The 17,488-nt window shown below is 36.8% G+C and overlaps 1 long non-coding RNA gene across 1 annotated transcript in view; it reads right to left on the bottom strand.

The window, feature by feature from the left end:
- Nucleotides 1–7,431: 7,431 nt before the first annotated feature.
- The window catches only part of LOC146785664 (uncharacterized), a 54,590-nt gene continuing 44,533 nt past the window's right edge, over nucleotides 7,432–17,488 (bottom strand). Inside the window, exons 87-106 of the long non-coding RNA XR_014970734.1 lie at nucleotides 17,045–17,167; nucleotides 16,533–16,656; nucleotides 16,025–16,143; nucleotides 15,513–15,635; nucleotides 15,002–15,124; nucleotides 14,490–14,613; nucleotides 13,982–14,100; nucleotides 13,474–13,592; nucleotides 12,966–13,084; nucleotides 12,458–12,576; nucleotides 11,950–12,068; nucleotides 11,442–11,560; nucleotides 10,934–11,052; nucleotides 10,426–10,544; nucleotides 9,917–10,070; nucleotides 9,409–9,527; nucleotides 8,901–9,019; nucleotides 8,393–8,511; nucleotides 7,885–8,003; nucleotides 7,432–7,495 (exon numbers count right to left, since the gene is read on the bottom strand). This is a non-coding gene — a long non-coding RNA (uncharacterized LOC146785664). The remainder of the gene's footprint in view (nucleotides 7,496–7,884; nucleotides 8,004–8,392; nucleotides 8,512–8,900; nucleotides 9,020–9,408; nucleotides 9,528–9,916; nucleotides 10,071–10,425; nucleotides 10,545–10,933; nucleotides 11,053–11,441; nucleotides 11,561–11,949; nucleotides 12,069–12,457; nucleotides 12,577–12,965; nucleotides 13,085–13,473; nucleotides 13,593–13,981; nucleotides 14,101–14,489; nucleotides 14,614–15,001; nucleotides 15,125–15,512; nucleotides 15,636–16,024; nucleotides 16,144–16,532; nucleotides 16,657–17,044; nucleotides 17,168–17,488) is intronic.

Raw genomic sequence — 17,488 nt, 5'->3', positions numbered from 1 at the left:
TAGTTTTTAACCTCACATACTTCTCTGCAACATTGCTAGCTCCAGGATATAAAGCAGGCTTTAGTAGCATTGGAGGCAGCCAGGCTTTTATGAGCTATCATGACCAACACAATGTGATCCATATTACTTTCATCTTGACAGAAATTATGTTCAGGCACAGTCTCCCACTGTAAGGTAGTGAGGACATGCTGATGCTGTGAGCGTCTTTTTAATGCATAAAGGAATTATTGTGAGTTTTACTTGCCTTATAAATTGGTAAAATGATCCCGTATGCCGGAAGACTTCCTTTTTTTTTTCTTCAGTCTCGGCAATTCAGAGAAACTAGGTTGTGAAACACTGCCACCTCTGGTCATTCAGTATAATCTGCAGATGGAAAAGTCCACTGTTAGCACATTTTCTATAAGCAATACAAAAAAAATCTTGATGATTAGAAAGCGTAAACAGATCAATACTATGGAGTCTTTTATTGTGAAAATCAACAGCTCATTAGAAATTCAAATCTCAATTTTAGTTTTTAACCTCACATACTTCTCTGCAACATTGCTAGTTCCAGGATATAAAGCAGGCTTTAGTAGCGTTGGAGGCAGCCAGGCTTTTATGAACTATCATGACCAACACAATGTGATCCATATTACTCTCATCTTGACAGAAATTATGTTCAGGCACAGTCTCCCACTATAAGGTAGTGAGGACATGCTGATGCTGTGAGCGTCTTTTTAATGCATAAAGGAATTATTGTGAGTTTTACTTGCCTTATAAATTGGTAAAATGATCCCGTATGCCGGAAGACTTCCTTTTTTTTTTCTTCAGTCTCGGCAATTCAGAGAAACTAGGTTGTGAAACACTGCCACCTCTGGTCATTCAGTATAATCTGCAGATGGAAAAGTCCACTGTTAGCACATTTTCTATAAGCAATACAAAAAAAATCTTGATTTTTAGAAAGCGTAAACAGATCAATACTATGGAGTCTTTTATTGTGAAAATCAACAGCTCATTAGAAAATCAAATCTCAATTTTAGTTTTTAACCTCACATACTTCTCTGCAACATTGCTAGCTCCAGGATATAAAGCAGGCTTTAGTAGCATTGGAGGCAGCCAGGCTTTTATGAGCTATCATGACCAACACAATGTGATCCATATTACTTTCATCTTGACAGAAATTATGTTCAGGCACAGTCTCCCACTGTAAGGTAGTGAGGACATGCTGATGCTGTGAGCGTCTTTTTAATGCATAAAGGAATTATTGTGAGTTTTACTTGCCTTATAAATTGGTAAAATGATCCCGTATGCCGGAAGACTTCCTTTTTTTTTTCTTCAGTCTCGGCAATTCAGAGAAACTAGGTTGTGAAACACTGCCACCTCTGGTCATTCAGTATAATCTGCAGATGGAAAAGTCCACTGTTAGCACATTTTCTATAAGCAATACAAAAAAAATCTTGATGATTAGAAAGCGTAAACAGATCAATACTATGGAGTCTTTTATTGTGAAAATCAACAGCTCATTAGAAAATCAAATCTCAATTTTAGTTTTTAACCTCACATACTTCTCTGCAACATTGCTAGCTCCAGGATATAAAGCAGGCTTTAGTAGCATTGGAGGCAGCCAGGCTTTTATGAGCTATCATGACCAACACAATGTGATCCATATTACTTTCATCTTGACAGAAATTATGTTCAGGCACAGTCTCCCACTGTAAGGTAGTGAGGACATGCTGATGCTGTGAGCGTCTTTTTAATGCATAAAGGAATTATTGTGAGTTTTACTTGCCTTATAAATTGGTAAAATGATCCCGTATGCCGGAAGACTTCCTTTTTTTTTTCTTCAGTCTCGGCAATTCAGAGAAACTAGGTTGTGAAACACTGCCACCTCTGGTCATTCAGTATAATCTGCAGATGGAAAAGTCCACTGTTAGCACATTTTCTATAAGCAATACAAAAAAAATCTTGATGATTAGAAAGCGTAAACAGATCAATACTATGGAGTCTTTTATTGTGAAAATCAACAGCTCATTAGAAATTCAAATCTCAATTTTAGTTTTTAACCTCACATACTTCTCTGCAACATTGCTAGTTCCAGGATATAAAGCAGGCTTTAGTAGCGTTGGAGGCAGCCAGACTTTTATGAACTATCATGACCAACACAATGTGATCCATATTACTCTCATCTTGACAGAAATTATGTTCAGGCACAGTCTCCCACTGTAAGGTAGTGAGGACATGCTGATGCTGTGAGCGTCTTTTTAATGCATAAAGGAATTATTGTGAGTTTTACTTGCCTTGCATATTGGTAAAATGATGCCGTATGCCGGAAGACTTCCTTTTTTTTTTTCTTCAGTCTCGTCAATTCAGAGAAACTCGGTTGTGAAACACTGCCACCTCTGGTCATTCAGTATAATTTGCAGATGGAAAAGTCCACTGTTAGCACATTTTCTATAAGCAATACAAAAAAAATCTTGATTTTTAGAAAGCGTAAACAGATCAATACTATGGAGTCTTTTATTGTGAAAATCAACAGCTCATTAGAAATTCAAATCTCAATTTTAGTTTTTAACCTCACATACTTCTCTGCAACATTGCTAGTTCCAGGATATAAAGCAGGCTTTAGTAGCGTTGGAGGCAGCCAGGCTTTTATGAACTATCATGACCAACACAATGTGATCCATATTACTCTCATCTTGACAGAAATTATGTTCAGGCACAGTCTCCCACTATAAGGTAGTGAGGACATGCTGATGCTGTGAGCGTCTTTTTAATGCATAAAGGAATTATTGTGAGTTTTACTTGCCTTATAAATTGGTAAAATGATCCCGTATGCCGGAAGACTTCCTTTTTTTTTTCTTCAGTCTCGGCAATTCAGAGAAACTAGGTTGTGAAACACTGCCACCTCTGGTCATTCAGTATAATCTGCAGATGGAAAAGTCCACTGTTAGCACATTTTCTATAAGCAATACAAAAAAAATCTTGATTTTTAGAAAGCGTAAACAGATCAATACTATGGAGTCTTTTATTGTGAAAATCAACAGCTCATTAGAAAATCAAATCTCAATTTTAGTTTTTAACCTCACATACTTCTCTGCAACATTGCTAGCTCCAGGATATAAAGCAGGCTTTAGTAGCATTGGAGGCAGCCAGGCTTTTATGAGCTATCATGACCAACACAATGTGATCCATATTACTTTCATCTTGACAGAAATTATGTTCAGGCTCAGTCTCCCACTGTAAGGTAGTGAGGACATGCTGATGCTGTGAGCGTCTTTTTAATGCATAAAGGAATTATTGTGAGTTTTACTTGCCTTATAAATTGGTAAAATGATCCCGTATGCCGGAAGACTTCCTTTTTTTTTTCTTCAGTCTCGGCAATTCAGAGAAACTAGGTTGTGAAACACTGCCACCTCTGGTCATTCAGTATAATCTGCAGATGGAAAAGTCCACTGTTAGCACATTTTCTATAAGCAATACAAAAAAAATCTTGATGATTAGAAAGCGTAAACAGATCAATACTATGGAGTCTTTTATTGTGAAAATCAACAGCTCATTAGAAATTCAAATCTCAATTTTAGTTTTTAACCTCACATACTTCTCTGCAACATTGCTAGTTCCAGGATATAAAGCAGGCTTTAGTAGCGTTGGAGGCAGCCAGGCTTTTATGAACTATCATGACCAACACAATGTGATCCATATTACTCTCATCTTGACAGAAATTATGTTCAGGCACAGTCTCCCACTATAAGGTAGTGAGGACATGCTGATGCTGTGAGCGTCTTTTTAATGCATAAAGGAATTATTGTGAGTTTTACTTGCCTTATAAATTGGTAAAATGATCCCGTATGCCGGAAGACTTCCTTTTTTTTTTCTTCAGTCTCGGCAATTCAGAGAAACTAGGTTGTGAAACACTGCCACCTCTGGTCATTCAGTATAATCTGCAGATGGAAAAGTCCACTGTTAGCACATTTTCTATAAGCAATACAAAAAAAATCTTGATTTTTAGAAAGCGTAAACAGATCAATACTATGGAGTCTTTTATTGTGAAAATCAACAGCTCATTAGAAAATCAAATCTCAATTTTAGTTTTTAACCTCACATACTTCTCTGCAACATTGCTAGCTCCAGGATATAAAGCAGGCTTTAGTAGCATTGGAGGCAGCCAGGCTTTTATGAGCTATCATGACCAACACAATGTGATCCATATTACTTTCATCTTGACAGAAATTATGTTCAGGCACAGTCTCCCACTGTAAGGTAGTGAGGACATGCTGATGCTGTGAGCGTCTTTTTAATGCATAAAGGAATTATTGTGAGTTTTACTTGCCTTATAAATTGGTAAAATGATCCCGTATGCCGGAAGACTTCCTTTTTTTTTTCTTCAGTCTCGGCAATTCAGAGAAACTAGGTTGTGAAACACTGCCACCTCTGGTCATTCAGTATAATCTGCAGATGGAAAAGTCCACTGTTAGCACATTTTCTATAAGCAATACAAAAAAAATCTTGATGATTAGAAAGCGTAAACAGATCAATACTATGGAGTCTTTTATTGTGAAAATCAACAGCTCATTAGAAATTCAAATCTCAATTTTAGTTTTTAACCTCACATACTTCTCTGCAACATTGCTAGTTCCAGGATATAAAGCAGGCTTTAGTAGCGTTGGAGGCAGCCAGGCTTTTATGAACTATCATGACCAACACAATGTGATCCATATTACTCTCATCTTGACAGAAATTATGTTCAGGCACAGTCTCCCACTATAAGGTAGTGAGGACATGCTGATGCTGTGAGCGTCTTTTTAATGCATAAAGGAATTATTGTGAGTTTTACTTGCCTTATAAATTGGTAAAATGATGCCGTATGCCGGAAGACTTCCTTTTTTTTTTTTGTTCTTCAGTCTCGGCAATTCAGAGAAACTCGGTTGTGAAACACTGCCACCTCTGGTCATTCAGTATAATCTGTAGATGGAAAAGTCCACTGTTAGCACATTTTCTATAAGCAATACAAAAAAATCTTGATTTTTAGAAAGGGTAAACAGATCAATACTATGGAGTCTTTTATTGTGAAAATCAACAGCTCATTAGAAAATCAAATCTCAATTTTAGTTTTTAACCTCACATACTTCTCTGCAACATTGCTAGCTCCAGGATATAAAGCAGGCTTTAGCAGCATTGGAGGCAGCCAGGCTTTTATGAGCTATCATGACCAACACAATGTGATCCATATTACTTTCATCTTGACAGAAATTATGTTCAGGCACAGTCTCCCACTGTAAGGTAGTGAGGACATGCTGATGCTGTGAGCGTCTTTTTAATGCATAAAGGAATTATTGTGAGTTTTACTTGCCTTATAAATTGGTAAAATGATGCCGTATGCCGGAAGACTTCCTTTTTTTTTTTGTTCTTCAGTCTCGGCAATTCAGAGAAACTCGGTTGTGAAACACTGCCACCTCTGGTCATTCAGTATAATCTGTAGATGGAAAAGTCCACTGTTAGCACATTTTCTATAAGCAATACAAAAAAATCTTGATTTTTAGAAAGGGTAAACAGATCAATACTATGGAGTCTTTTATTGTGAAAATCAACAGCTCATTAGAAAATCAAATCTCAATTTTAGTTTTTAACCTCACATACTTCTCTGCAACATTGCTAGTTCCAGGATATAAAGCAGGCTTTAGTAGCGTTGGAGGCAGCCAGGCTTTTATGAACTATCATGACCAACACAATGTGATCCATATTACTCTCATCTTGACAGAAATTATGTTCAGGCACAGTCTCCCACTATAAGGTAGTGAGGACATGCTGATGCTGTGAGCGTCTTTTTAATGCATAAAGGAATTATTGTGAGTTTTACTTGCCTTATAAATTGGTAAAATGATGCCGTATGCCGGAAGACTTCCTTTTTTTTTTTGTTCTTCAGTCTCGGCAATTCAGAGAAACTCGGTTGTGAAACACTGCCACCTCTGGTCATTCAGTATAATCTGTAGATGGAAAAGTCCACTGTTAGCACATTTTCTATAAGCAATACAAAAAAAATCTTGATTTTTAGAAAGCGTAAACAGATCAATACTATGGAGTCTTTTATTGTGAAAATCAACAGCTCATTAGAAATTCAAATCTCAATTTTAGTTTTTAACCTCACATACTTCTCTGCAACATTGCTAGTTCCAGGATATAAAGCAGGCTTTAGTAGCGTTGGAGGCAGCCAGGCTTTTATGAACTATCATGACCAACACAATGTGATCCATATTACTCTCATCTTGACAGAAATTATGTTCAGGCACAGTCTCCCACTATAAGGTAGTGAGGACATGCTGATGCTGTGAGCGTCTTTTTAATGCATAAAGGAATTATTGTGAGTTTTACTTGCCTTATAAATTGGTAAAATGATCCCGTATGCCGGAAGACTTCCTTTTTTTTTTCTTCAGTCTCGGCAATTCAGAGAAACTAGGTTGTGAAACACTGCCACCTCTGGTCATTCAGTATAATCTGCAGATGGAAAAGTCCACTGTTAGCACATTTTCTATAAGCAATACAAAAAAAATCTTGATTTTTAGAAAGCGTAAACAGATCAATACTATGGAGTCTTTTATTGTGAAAATCAACAGCTCATTAGAAAATCAAATCTCAATTTTAGTTTTTAACCTCACATACTTCTCTGCAACATTGCTAGCTCCAGGATATAAAGCAGGCTTTAGTAGCGTTGGAGGCAGCCAGGCTTTTATGAACTATCATGACCAACACAATGTGATCCATATTACTTTCATCTTGACAGAAATTATGTTCAGGCACAGTCTCCCACTGTAAGGTAGTGAGGACATGCTGATGCTGTGAGCGTCTTTTTAATGCATAAAGGAATTATTGTGAGTTTTACTTGCCTTATAAATTGGTAAAATGATGCCGTATGCCGGAAGACTTCCTTTTTTTTTTTTGTTCTTCAGTCTCGGCAATTCAGAGAAACTCGGTTGTGAAACACTGCCACCTCTGGTCATTCAGTATAATCTGTAGATGGAAAAGTCCACTGTTAGCACATTTTCTATAAGCAATACAAAAAAATCTTGATTTTTAGAAAGGGTAAACAGATCAATACTATGGAGTCTTTTATTGTGAAAATCAACAGCTCATTAGAAAATCAAATCTCAATTTTAGTTTTTAACCTCACATACTTCTCTGCAACATTGCTAGCTCCAGGATATAAAGCAGGCTTTAGCAGCATTGGAGGCAGCCAGGCTTTTATGAGCTATCATGACCAACACAATGTGATCCATATTACTTTCATCTTGACAGAAATTATGTTCAGGCACAGTCTCCCACTGTAAGGTAGTGAGGACATGCTGATGCTGTGAGCGTCTTTTTAATGCATAAAGGAATTATTGTGAGTTTTACTTGCCTTATAAATTGGTAAAATGATGCCGTATGCCGGAAGACTTCCTTTTTTTTTTTGTTCTTCAGTCTCGGCAATTCAGAGAAACTCGGTTGTGAAACACTGCCACCTCTGGTCATTCAGTATAATCTGTAGATGGAAAAGTCCACTGTTAGCACATTTTCTATAAGCAATACAAAAAAAATCTTGATTTTTAGAAAGCGTAAACAGATCAATACTATGGAGTCTTTTATTGTGAAAATCAACAGCTCATTAGAAAATCAAATCTCAATTTTAGTTTTTAACCTCACATACTTCTCTGCAACATTGCTAGTTCCAGGATATAAAGCAGGCTTTAGTAGCGTTGGAGGCAGCCAGACTTTTATGAACTATCATGACCAACACAATGTGATCCATATTACTCTCATCTTGACAGAAATTATGTTCAGGCACAGTCTCCCACTATAAGGTAGTGAGGACATGCTGATGCTGTGAGCGTCTTTTTAATGCATAAAGGAATTATTGTGAGTTTTACTTGCCTTATAAATTGGTAAAATGATCCCGTATGCCGGAAGACTTCCTTTTTTTTTTCTTCAGTCTCGGCAATTCAGAGAAACTAGGTTGTGAAACACTGCCACCTCTGGTCATTCAGTATAATCTGCAGATGGAAAAGTCCACTGTTAGCACATTTTCTATAAGCAATACAAAAAAAATCTTGATTTTTAGAAAGCGTAAACAGATCAATACTATGGAGTCTTTTATTGTGAAAATCAACAGCTCATTAGAAAATCAAATCTCAATTTTAGTTTTTAACCTCACATACTTCTCTGCAACATTGCTAGCTCCAGGATATAAAGCAGGCTTTAGTAGCATTGGAGGCAGCCAGGCTTTTATGAGCTATCATGACCAACACAATGTGATCCATATTACTTTCATCTTGACAGAAATTATGTTCAGGCACAGTCTCCCACTGTAAGGTAGTGAGGACATGCTGATGCTGTGAGCGTCTTTTTAATGCATAAAGGAATTATTGTGAGTTTTACTTGCCTTATAAATTGGTAAAATGATCCCGTATGCCGGAAGACTTCCTTTTTTTTTTCTTCAGTCTCGGCAATTCAGAGAAACTAGGTTGTGAAACACTGCCACCTCTGGTCATTCAGTATAATCTGCAGATGGAAAAGTCCACTGTTAGCACATTTTCTATAAGCAATACAAAAAAAATCTTGATGATTAGAAAGCGTAAACAGATCAATACTATGGAGTCTTTTATTGTGAAAATCAACAGCTCATTAGAAAATCAAATCTCAATTTTAGTTTTTAACCTCACATACTTCTCTGCAACATTGCTAGCTCCAGGATATAAAGCAGGCTTTAGTAGCATTGGAGGCAGCCAGGCTTTTATGAGCTATCATGACCAACACAATGTGATCCATATTACTTTCATCTTGACAGAAATTATGTTCAGGCACAGTCTCCCACTGTAAGGTAGTGAGGACATGCTGATGCTGTGAGCGTCTTTTTAATGCATAAAGGAATTATTGTGAGTTTTACTTGCCTTATAAATTGGTAAAATGATCCCGTATGCCGGAAGACTTCCTTTTTTTTTTCTTCAGTCTCGGCAATTCAGAGAAACTAGGTTGTGAAACACTGCCACCTCTGGTCATTCAGTATAATCTGCAGATGGAAAAGTCCACTGTTAGCACATTTTCTATAAGCAATACAAAAAAAATCTTGATGATTAGAAAGCGTAAACAGATCAATACTATGGAGTCTTTTATTGTGAAAATCAACAGCTCATTAGAAAATCAAATCTCAATTTTAGTTTTTAACCTCACATACTTCTCTGCAACATTGCTAGCTCCAGGATATAAAGCAGGCTTTAGTAGCATTGGAGGCAGCCAGGCTTTTATGAGCTATCATGACCAACACAATGTGATCCATATTACTTTCATCTTGACAGAAATTATGTTCAGGCACAGTCTCCCACTGTAAGGTAGTGAGGACATGCTGATGCTGTGAGCGTCTTTTTAATGCATAAAGGAATTATTGTGAGTTTTACTTGCCTTATAAATTGGTAAAATGATCCCGTATGCCGGAAGACTTCCTTTTTTTTTTCTTCAGTCTCGGCAATTCAGAGAAACTAGGTTGTGAAACACTGCCACCTCTGGTCATTCAGTATAATCTGCAGATGGAAAAGTCCACTGTTAGCACATTTTCTATAAGCAATACAAAAAAAATCTTGATGATTAGAAAGCGTAAACAGATCAATACTATGGAGTCTTTTATTGTGAAAATCAACAGCTCATTAGAAATTCAAATCTCAATTTTAGTTTTTAACCTCACATACTTCTCTGCAACATTGCTAGTTCCAGGATATAAAGCAGGCTTTAGTAGCGTTGGAGGCAGCCAGACTTTTATGAACTATCATGACCAACACAATGTGATCCATATTACTCTCATCTTGACAGAAATTATGTTCAGGCACAGTCTCCCACTGTAAGGTAGTGAGGACATGCTGATGCTGTGAGCGTCTTTTTAATGCATAAAGGAATTATTGTGAGTTTTACTTGCCTTGCATATTGGTAAAATGATGCCGTATGCCGGAAGACTTCCTTTTTTTTTTTCTTCAGTCTCGTCAATTCAGAGAAACTCGGTTGTGAAACACTGCCACCTCTGGTCATTCAGTATAATTTGCAGATGGAAAAGTCCACTGTTAGCACATTTTCTATAAGCAATACAAAAAAAATCTTGATTTTTAGAAAGCGTAAACAGATCAATACTATGGAGTCTTTTATTGTGAAAATCAACAGCTCATTAGAAATTCAAATCTCAATTTTAGTTTTTAACCTCACATACTTCTCTGCAACATTGCTAGTTCCAGGATATAAAGCAGGCTTTAGTAGCGTTGGAGGCAGCCAGGCTTTTATGAACTATCATGACCAACACAATGTGATCCATATTACTCTCATCTTGACAGAAATTATGTTCAGGCACAGTCTCCCACTATAAGGTAGTGAGGACATGCTGATGCTGTGAGCGTCTTTTTAATGCATAAAGGAATTATTGTGAGTTTTACTTGCCTTATAAATTGGTAAAATGATCCCGTATGCCGGAAGACTTCCTTTTTTTTTTCTTCAGTCTCGGCAATTCAGAGAAACTAGGTTGTGAAACACTGCCACCTCTGGTCATTCAGTATAATCTGCAGATGGAAAAGTCCACTGTTAGCACATTTTCTATAAGCAATACAAAAAAAATCTTGATTTTTAGAAAGCGTAAACAGATCAATACTATGGAGTCTTTTATTGTGAAAATCAACAGCTCATTAGAAAATCAAATCTCAATTTTAGTTTTTAACCTCACATACTTCTCTGCAACATTGCTAGCTCCAGGATATAAAGCAGGCTTTAGTAGCATTGGAGGCAGCCAGGCTTTTATGAGCTATCATGACCAACACAATGTGATCCATATTACTTTCATCTTGACAGAAATTATGTTCAGGCTCAGTCTCCCACTGTAAGGTAGTGAGGACATGCTGATGCTGTGAGCGTCTTTTTAATGCATAAAGGAATTATTGTGAGTTTTACTTGCCTTATAAATTGGTAAAATGATCCCGTATGCCGGAAGACTTCCTTTTTTTTTTCTTCAGTCTCGGCAATTCAGAGAAACTAGGTTGTGAAACACTGCCACCTCTGGTCATTCAGTATAATCTGCAGATGGAAAAGTCCACTGTTAGCACATTTTCTATAAGCAATACAAAAAAAATCTTGATGATTAGAAAGCGTAAACAGATCAATACTATGGAGTCTTTTATTGTGAAAATCAACAGCTCATTAGAAATTCAAATCTCAATTTTAGTTTTTAACCTCACATACTTCTCTGCAACATTGCTAGTTCCAGGATATAAAGCAGGCTTTAGTAGCGTTGGAGGCAGCCAGGCTTTTATGAACTATCATGACCAACACAATGTGATCCATATTACTCTCATCTTGACAGAAATTATGTTCAGGCACAGTCTCCCACTATAAGGTAGTGAGGACATGCTGATGCTGTGAGCGTCTTTTTAATGCATAAAGGAATTATTGTGAGTTTTACTTGCCTTATAAATTGGTAAAATGATCCCGTATGCCGGAAGACTTCCTTTTTTTTTTCTTCAGTCTCGGCAATTCAGAGAAACTAGGTTGTGAAACACTGCCACCTCTGGTCATTCAGTATAATCTGCAGATGGAAAAGTCCACTGTTAGCACATTTTCTATAAGCAATACAAAAAAAATCTTGATTTTTAGAAAGCGTAAACAGATCAATACTATGGAGTCTTTTATTGTGAAAATCAACAGCTCATTAGAAAATCAAATCTCAATTTTAGTTTTTAACCTCACATACTTCTCTGCAACATTGCTAGCTCCAGGATATAAAGCAGGCTTTAGTAGCATTGGAGGCAGCCAGGCTTTTATGAGCTATCATGACCAACACAATGTGATCCATATTACTTTCATCTTGACAGAAATTATGTTCAGGCACAGTCTCCCACTGTAAGGTAGTGAGGACATGCTGATGCTGTGAGCGTCTTTTTAATGCATAAAGGAATTATTGTGAGTTTTACTTGCCTTATAAATTGGTAAAATGATCCCGTATGCCGGAAGACTTCCTTTTTTTTTTCTTCAGTCTCGGCAATTCAGAGAAACTAGGTTGTGAAACACTGCCACCTCTGGTCATTCAGTATAATCTGCAGATGGAAAAGTCCACTGTTAGCACATTTTCTATAAGCAATACAAAAAAAATCTTGATTTTTAGAAAGCGTAAACAGATCAATACTATGGAGTCTTTTATTGTGAAAATCAACAGCTCATTAGAAAATCAAATCTCAATTTTAGTTTTTAACCTCACATACTTCTCTGCAACATTGCTAGCTCCAGGATATAAAGCAGGCTTTAGTAGCATTGGAGGCAGCCAGGCTTTTATGAGCTATCATGACCAACACAATGTGATCCATATTACTTTCATCTTGACAGAAATTATGTTCAGGCTCAGTCTCCCACTGTAAGGTAGTGAGGACATGCTGATGCTGTGAGCGTCTTTTTAATGCATAAAGGAATTATTGTGAGTTTTACTTGCCTTATAAATTGGTAAAATGATCCCGTATGCCGGAAGACTTCCTTTTTTTTTTCTTCAGTCTCGGCAATTCAGAGAAACTAGGTTGTGAAACACTGCCACCTCTGGTCATTCAGTATAATCTGCAGATGGAAAAGTCCACTGTTAGCACATTTTCTATAAGCAATACAAAAAAAATCTTGATGATTAGAAAGCGTAAACAGATCAATACTATGGAGTCTTTTATTGTGAAAATCAACAGCTCATTAGAAATTCAAATCTCAATTTTAGTTTTTAACCTCACATACTTCTCTGCAACATTGCTAGTTCCAGGATATAAAGCAGGCTTTAGTAGCGTTGGAGGCAGCCAGGCTTTTATGAACTATCATGACCAACACAATGTGATCCATATTACTCTCATCTTGACAGAAATTATGTTCAGGCACAGTCTCCCACTATAAGGTAGTGAGGACATGCTGATGCTGTGAGCGTCTTTTTAATGCATAAAGGAATTATTGTGAGTTTTACTTGCCTTATAAATTGGTAAAATGATCCCGTATGCCGGAAGACTTCCTTTTTTTTTTCTTCAGTCTCGGCAATTCAGAGAAACTAGGTTGTGAAACACTGCCACCTCTGGTCATTCAGTATAATCTGCAGATGGAAAAGTCCACTGTTAGCACATTTTCTATAAGCAATACAAAAAAAATCTTGATTTTTAGAAAGCGTAAACAGATCAATACTATGGAGTCTTTTATTGTGAAAATCAACAGCTCATTAGAAAATCAAATCTCAATTTTAGTTTTTAACCTCACATACTTCTCTGCAACATTGCTAGCTCCAGGATATAAAGCAGGCTTTAGTAGCATTGGAGGCAGCCAGGCTTTTATGAGCTATCATGACCAACACAATGTGATCCATATTACTTTCATCTTGACAGAAATTATGTTCAGGCACAGTCTCCCACTGTAAGGTAGTGAGGACATGCTGATGCTGTGAGCGTCTTTTTAATGCATAAAGGAATTATTGTGAGTTTTACTTGCCTTATAAATTGGTAAAATGATCCCGTATGCCGGAAGACTTCCTTTTTTTTTTCTTCAGTCTCGGCAATTCAGAGAAACTAGGTTGTGAAACACTGCCACCTCTGGTCATTCAGTATAATCTGCAGATGGAAAAGTCCACTGTTAGCACATTTTCTATAAGCAATACAAAAAAAATCTTGATGATTAGAAAGCGTAAACAGATCAATACTATGGAGTCTTTTATTGTGAAAATCAACAGCTCATTAGAAATTCAAATCTCAATTTTAGTTTTTAACCTCACATACTTCTCTGCAACATTGCTAGTTCCAGGATATAAAGCAGGCTTTAGTAGCGTTGGAGGCAGCCAGGCTTTTATGAACTATCATGACCAACACAATGTGATCCATATTACTCTCATCTTGACAGAAATTATGTTCAGGCACAGTCTCCCACTATAAGGTAGTGAGGACATGCTGATGCTGTGAGCGTCTTTTTAATGCATAAAGGAATTATTGTGAGTTTTACTTGCCTTATAAATTGGTAAAATGATCCCGTATGCCGGAAGACTTCCTTTTTTTTTTCTTCAGTCTCGGCAATTCAGAGAAACTAGGTTGTGAAACACTGCCACCTCTGGTCATTCAGTATAATCTGCAGATGGAAAAGTCCACTGTTAGCACATTTTCTATAAGCAATACAAAAAAAATCTTGATTTTTAGAAAGCGTAAACAGATCAATACTATGGAGTCTTTTATTGTGAAAATCAACAGCTCATTAGAAAATCAAATCTCAATTTTAGTTTTTAACCTCACATACTTCTCTGCAACATTGCTAGCTCCAGGATATAAAGCAGGCTTTAGTAGCGTTGGAGGCAGCCAGGCTTTTATGAACTATCATGACCAACACAATGTGATCCATATTACTTTCATCTTGACAGAAATTATGTTCAGGCACAGTCTCCCACTGTAAGGTAGTGAGGACATGCTGATGCTGTGAGCGTCTTTTTAATGCATAAAGGAATTATTGTGAGTTTTACTTGCCTTATAAATTGGTAAAATGATGCCGTATGCCGGAAGACTTCCTTTTTTTTTTTTGTTCTTCAGTCTCGGCAATTCAGAGAAACTCGGTTGTGAAACACTGCCACCTCTGGTCATTCAGTATAATCTGTAGATGGAAAAGTCCACTGTTAGCACATTTTCTATAAGCAATACAAAAAAATCTTGATTTTTAGAAAGGGTAAACAGATCAATACTATGGAGTCTTTTATTGTGAAAATCAACAGCTCATTAGAAAATCAAATCTCAATTTTAGTTTTTAACCTCACATACTTCTCTGCAACATTGCTAGCTCCAGGATATAAAGCAGGCTTTAGCAGCATTGGAGGCAGCCAGGCTTTTATGAGCTATCATGACCAACACAATGTGATCCATATTACTTTCATCTTGACAGAAATTATGTTCAGGCACAGTCTCCCACTGTAAGGTAGTGAGGACATGCTGATGCTGTGAGCGTCTTTTTAATGCATAAAGGAATTATTGTGAGTTTTACTTGCCTTATAAATTGGTAAAATGATGCCGTATGCCGGAAGACTTCCTTTTTTTTTTTGTTCTTCAGTCTCGGCAATTCAGAGAAACTCGGTTGTGAAACACTGCCACCTCTGGTCATTCAGTATAATCTGTAGATGGAAAAGTCCACTGTTAGCACATTTTCTATAAGCAATACAAAAAAATCTTGATTTTTAGAAAGGGTAAACAGATCAATACTATGGAGTCTTTTATTGTGAAAATCAACAGCTCATTAGAAAATCAAATCTCAATTTTAGTTTTTAACCTCACATACTTCTCTGCAACATTGCTAGTTCCAGGATATAAAGCAGGCTTTAGTAGCGTTGGAGGCAGCCAGGCTTTTATGAACTATCATGACCAACACAATGTGATCCATATTACTCTCATCTTGACAGAAATTATGTTCAGGCACAGTCTCCCACTATAAGGTAGTGAGGACATGCTGATGCTGTGAGCGTCTTTTTAATGCATAAAGGAATTATTGTGAGTTTTACTTGCCTTATAAATTGGTAAAATGATGCCGTATGCCGGAAGACTTCCTTTTTTTTTTTGTTCTTCAGTCTCGGCAATTCAGAGAAACTCGGTTGTGAAACACTGCCACCTCTGGTCATTCAGTATAATCTGTAGATGGAAAAGTCCACTGTTAGCACATTTTCTATAAGCAATACAAAAAAAATCTTGATTTTTAGAAAGCGTAAACAGATCAATACTATGGAGTCTTTTATTGTGAAAATCAACAGCTCATTAGAAATTCAAATCTCAATTTTAGTTTTTAACCTCACATACTTCTCTGCAACATTGCTAGTTCCAGGATATAAAGCAGGCTTTAGTAGCGTTGGAGGCAGCCAGGCTTTTATGAACTATCATGACCAACACAATGTGATCCATATTACTCTCATCTTGACAGAAATTATGTTCAGGCACAGTCTCCCACTATAAGGTAGTGAGGACATGCTGATGCTGTGAGCGTCTTTTTAATGCATAAAGGAATTATTGTGAGTTTTACTTGCCTTATAAATTGGTAAAATGATCCCGTATGCCGGAAGACTTCCTTTTTTTTTTCTTCAGTCTCGGCAATTCAGAGAAACTAGGTTGTGAAACACTGCCACCTCTGGTCATTCAGTATAATCTGCAGATGGAAAAGTCCACTGTTAGCACATTTTCTATAAGCAATACAAAAAAAATCTTGATTTTTAGAAAGCGTAAACAGATCAATACTATGGAGTCTTTTATTGTGAAAATCAACAGCTCATTAGAAAATCAAATCTCAATTTTAGTTTTTAACCTCACATACTTCTCTGCAACATTGCTAGCTCCAGGATATAAAGCAGGCTTTAGTAGCGTTGGAGGCAGCCAGGCTTTTATGAACTATCATGACCAACACAATGTGATCCATATTACTTTCATCTTGACAGAAATTATGTTCAGGCACAGTCTCCCACTGTAAGGTAGTGAGGACATGCTGATGCTGTGAGCGTCTTTTTAATGCATAAAGGAATTATTGTGAGTTTTACTTGCCTTATAAATTGGTAAAATGATGCCGTATGCCGGAAGACTTCCTTTTTTTTTTTTGTTCTTCAGTCTCGGCAATTCAGAGAAACTCGGTTGTGAAACACTGCCACCTCTGGTCATTCAGTATAATCTGTAGATGGAAAAGTCCACTGTTAGCACATTTTCTATAAGCAATACAAAAAAATCTTGATTTTTAGAAAGGGTAAACAGATCAATACTATGGAGTCTTTTATTGTGAAAATCAACAGCTCATTAGAAAATCAAATCTCAATTTTAGTTTTTAACCTCACATACTTCTCTGCAACATTGCTAGCTCCAGGATATAAAGCAGGCTTTAGCAGCATTGGAGGCAGCCAGGCTTTTATGAGCTATCATGACCAACACAATGTGATCCATATTACTTTCATCTTGACAGAAATTATGTTCAGGCACAGTCTCCCACTGTAAGGTAGTGAGGACATGCTGATGCTGTGAGCGTCTTTTTAATGCATAAAGGAATTATTGTGAGTTTTACTTGCCTTATAAATTGGTAAAATGATGCCGTATGCCGGAAGACTTCCTTTTTTTTTTTGTTCTTCAGTCTCGGCAATTCAGAGAAACTCGGTTGTGAAACACTGCCACCTCTGGTCATTCAGTATAATCTGTAGATGGAAAAGTCCACTGTTAGCACATTTTCTATAAGCAATACAAAAAAAATCTTGATTTTTAGAAAGCGTAAACAGATCAATACTATGGAGTCTTTTATTGTGAAAATCAACAGCTCATTAGAAAATCAAATCTCAATTTTAGTTTTTAACCTCACATACTTCTCTGCAACATTGCTAGTTCCAGGATATAAAGCAGGCTTTAGTAGCGTTGGAGGCAGCCAGACTTTTATGAACTATCATGACCAACACAATGTGATCCATATTACTCTCATCTTGATAGAAATTATGTTCAGGCACAGTCTCCCACTGTAAGGT

The sequence above is a fragment of the Triturus cristatus genome, chromosome 11, assembly GCF_964204655.1.
Source record: "Triturus cristatus chromosome 11, aTriCri1.1, whole genome shotgun sequence".
Lineage (NCBI taxonomy): Eukaryota > Metazoa > Chordata > Amphibia > Caudata > Salamandridae > Triturus > Triturus cristatus.
This window is presented reverse-complemented; position numbering and strand designations above follow the sequence as displayed.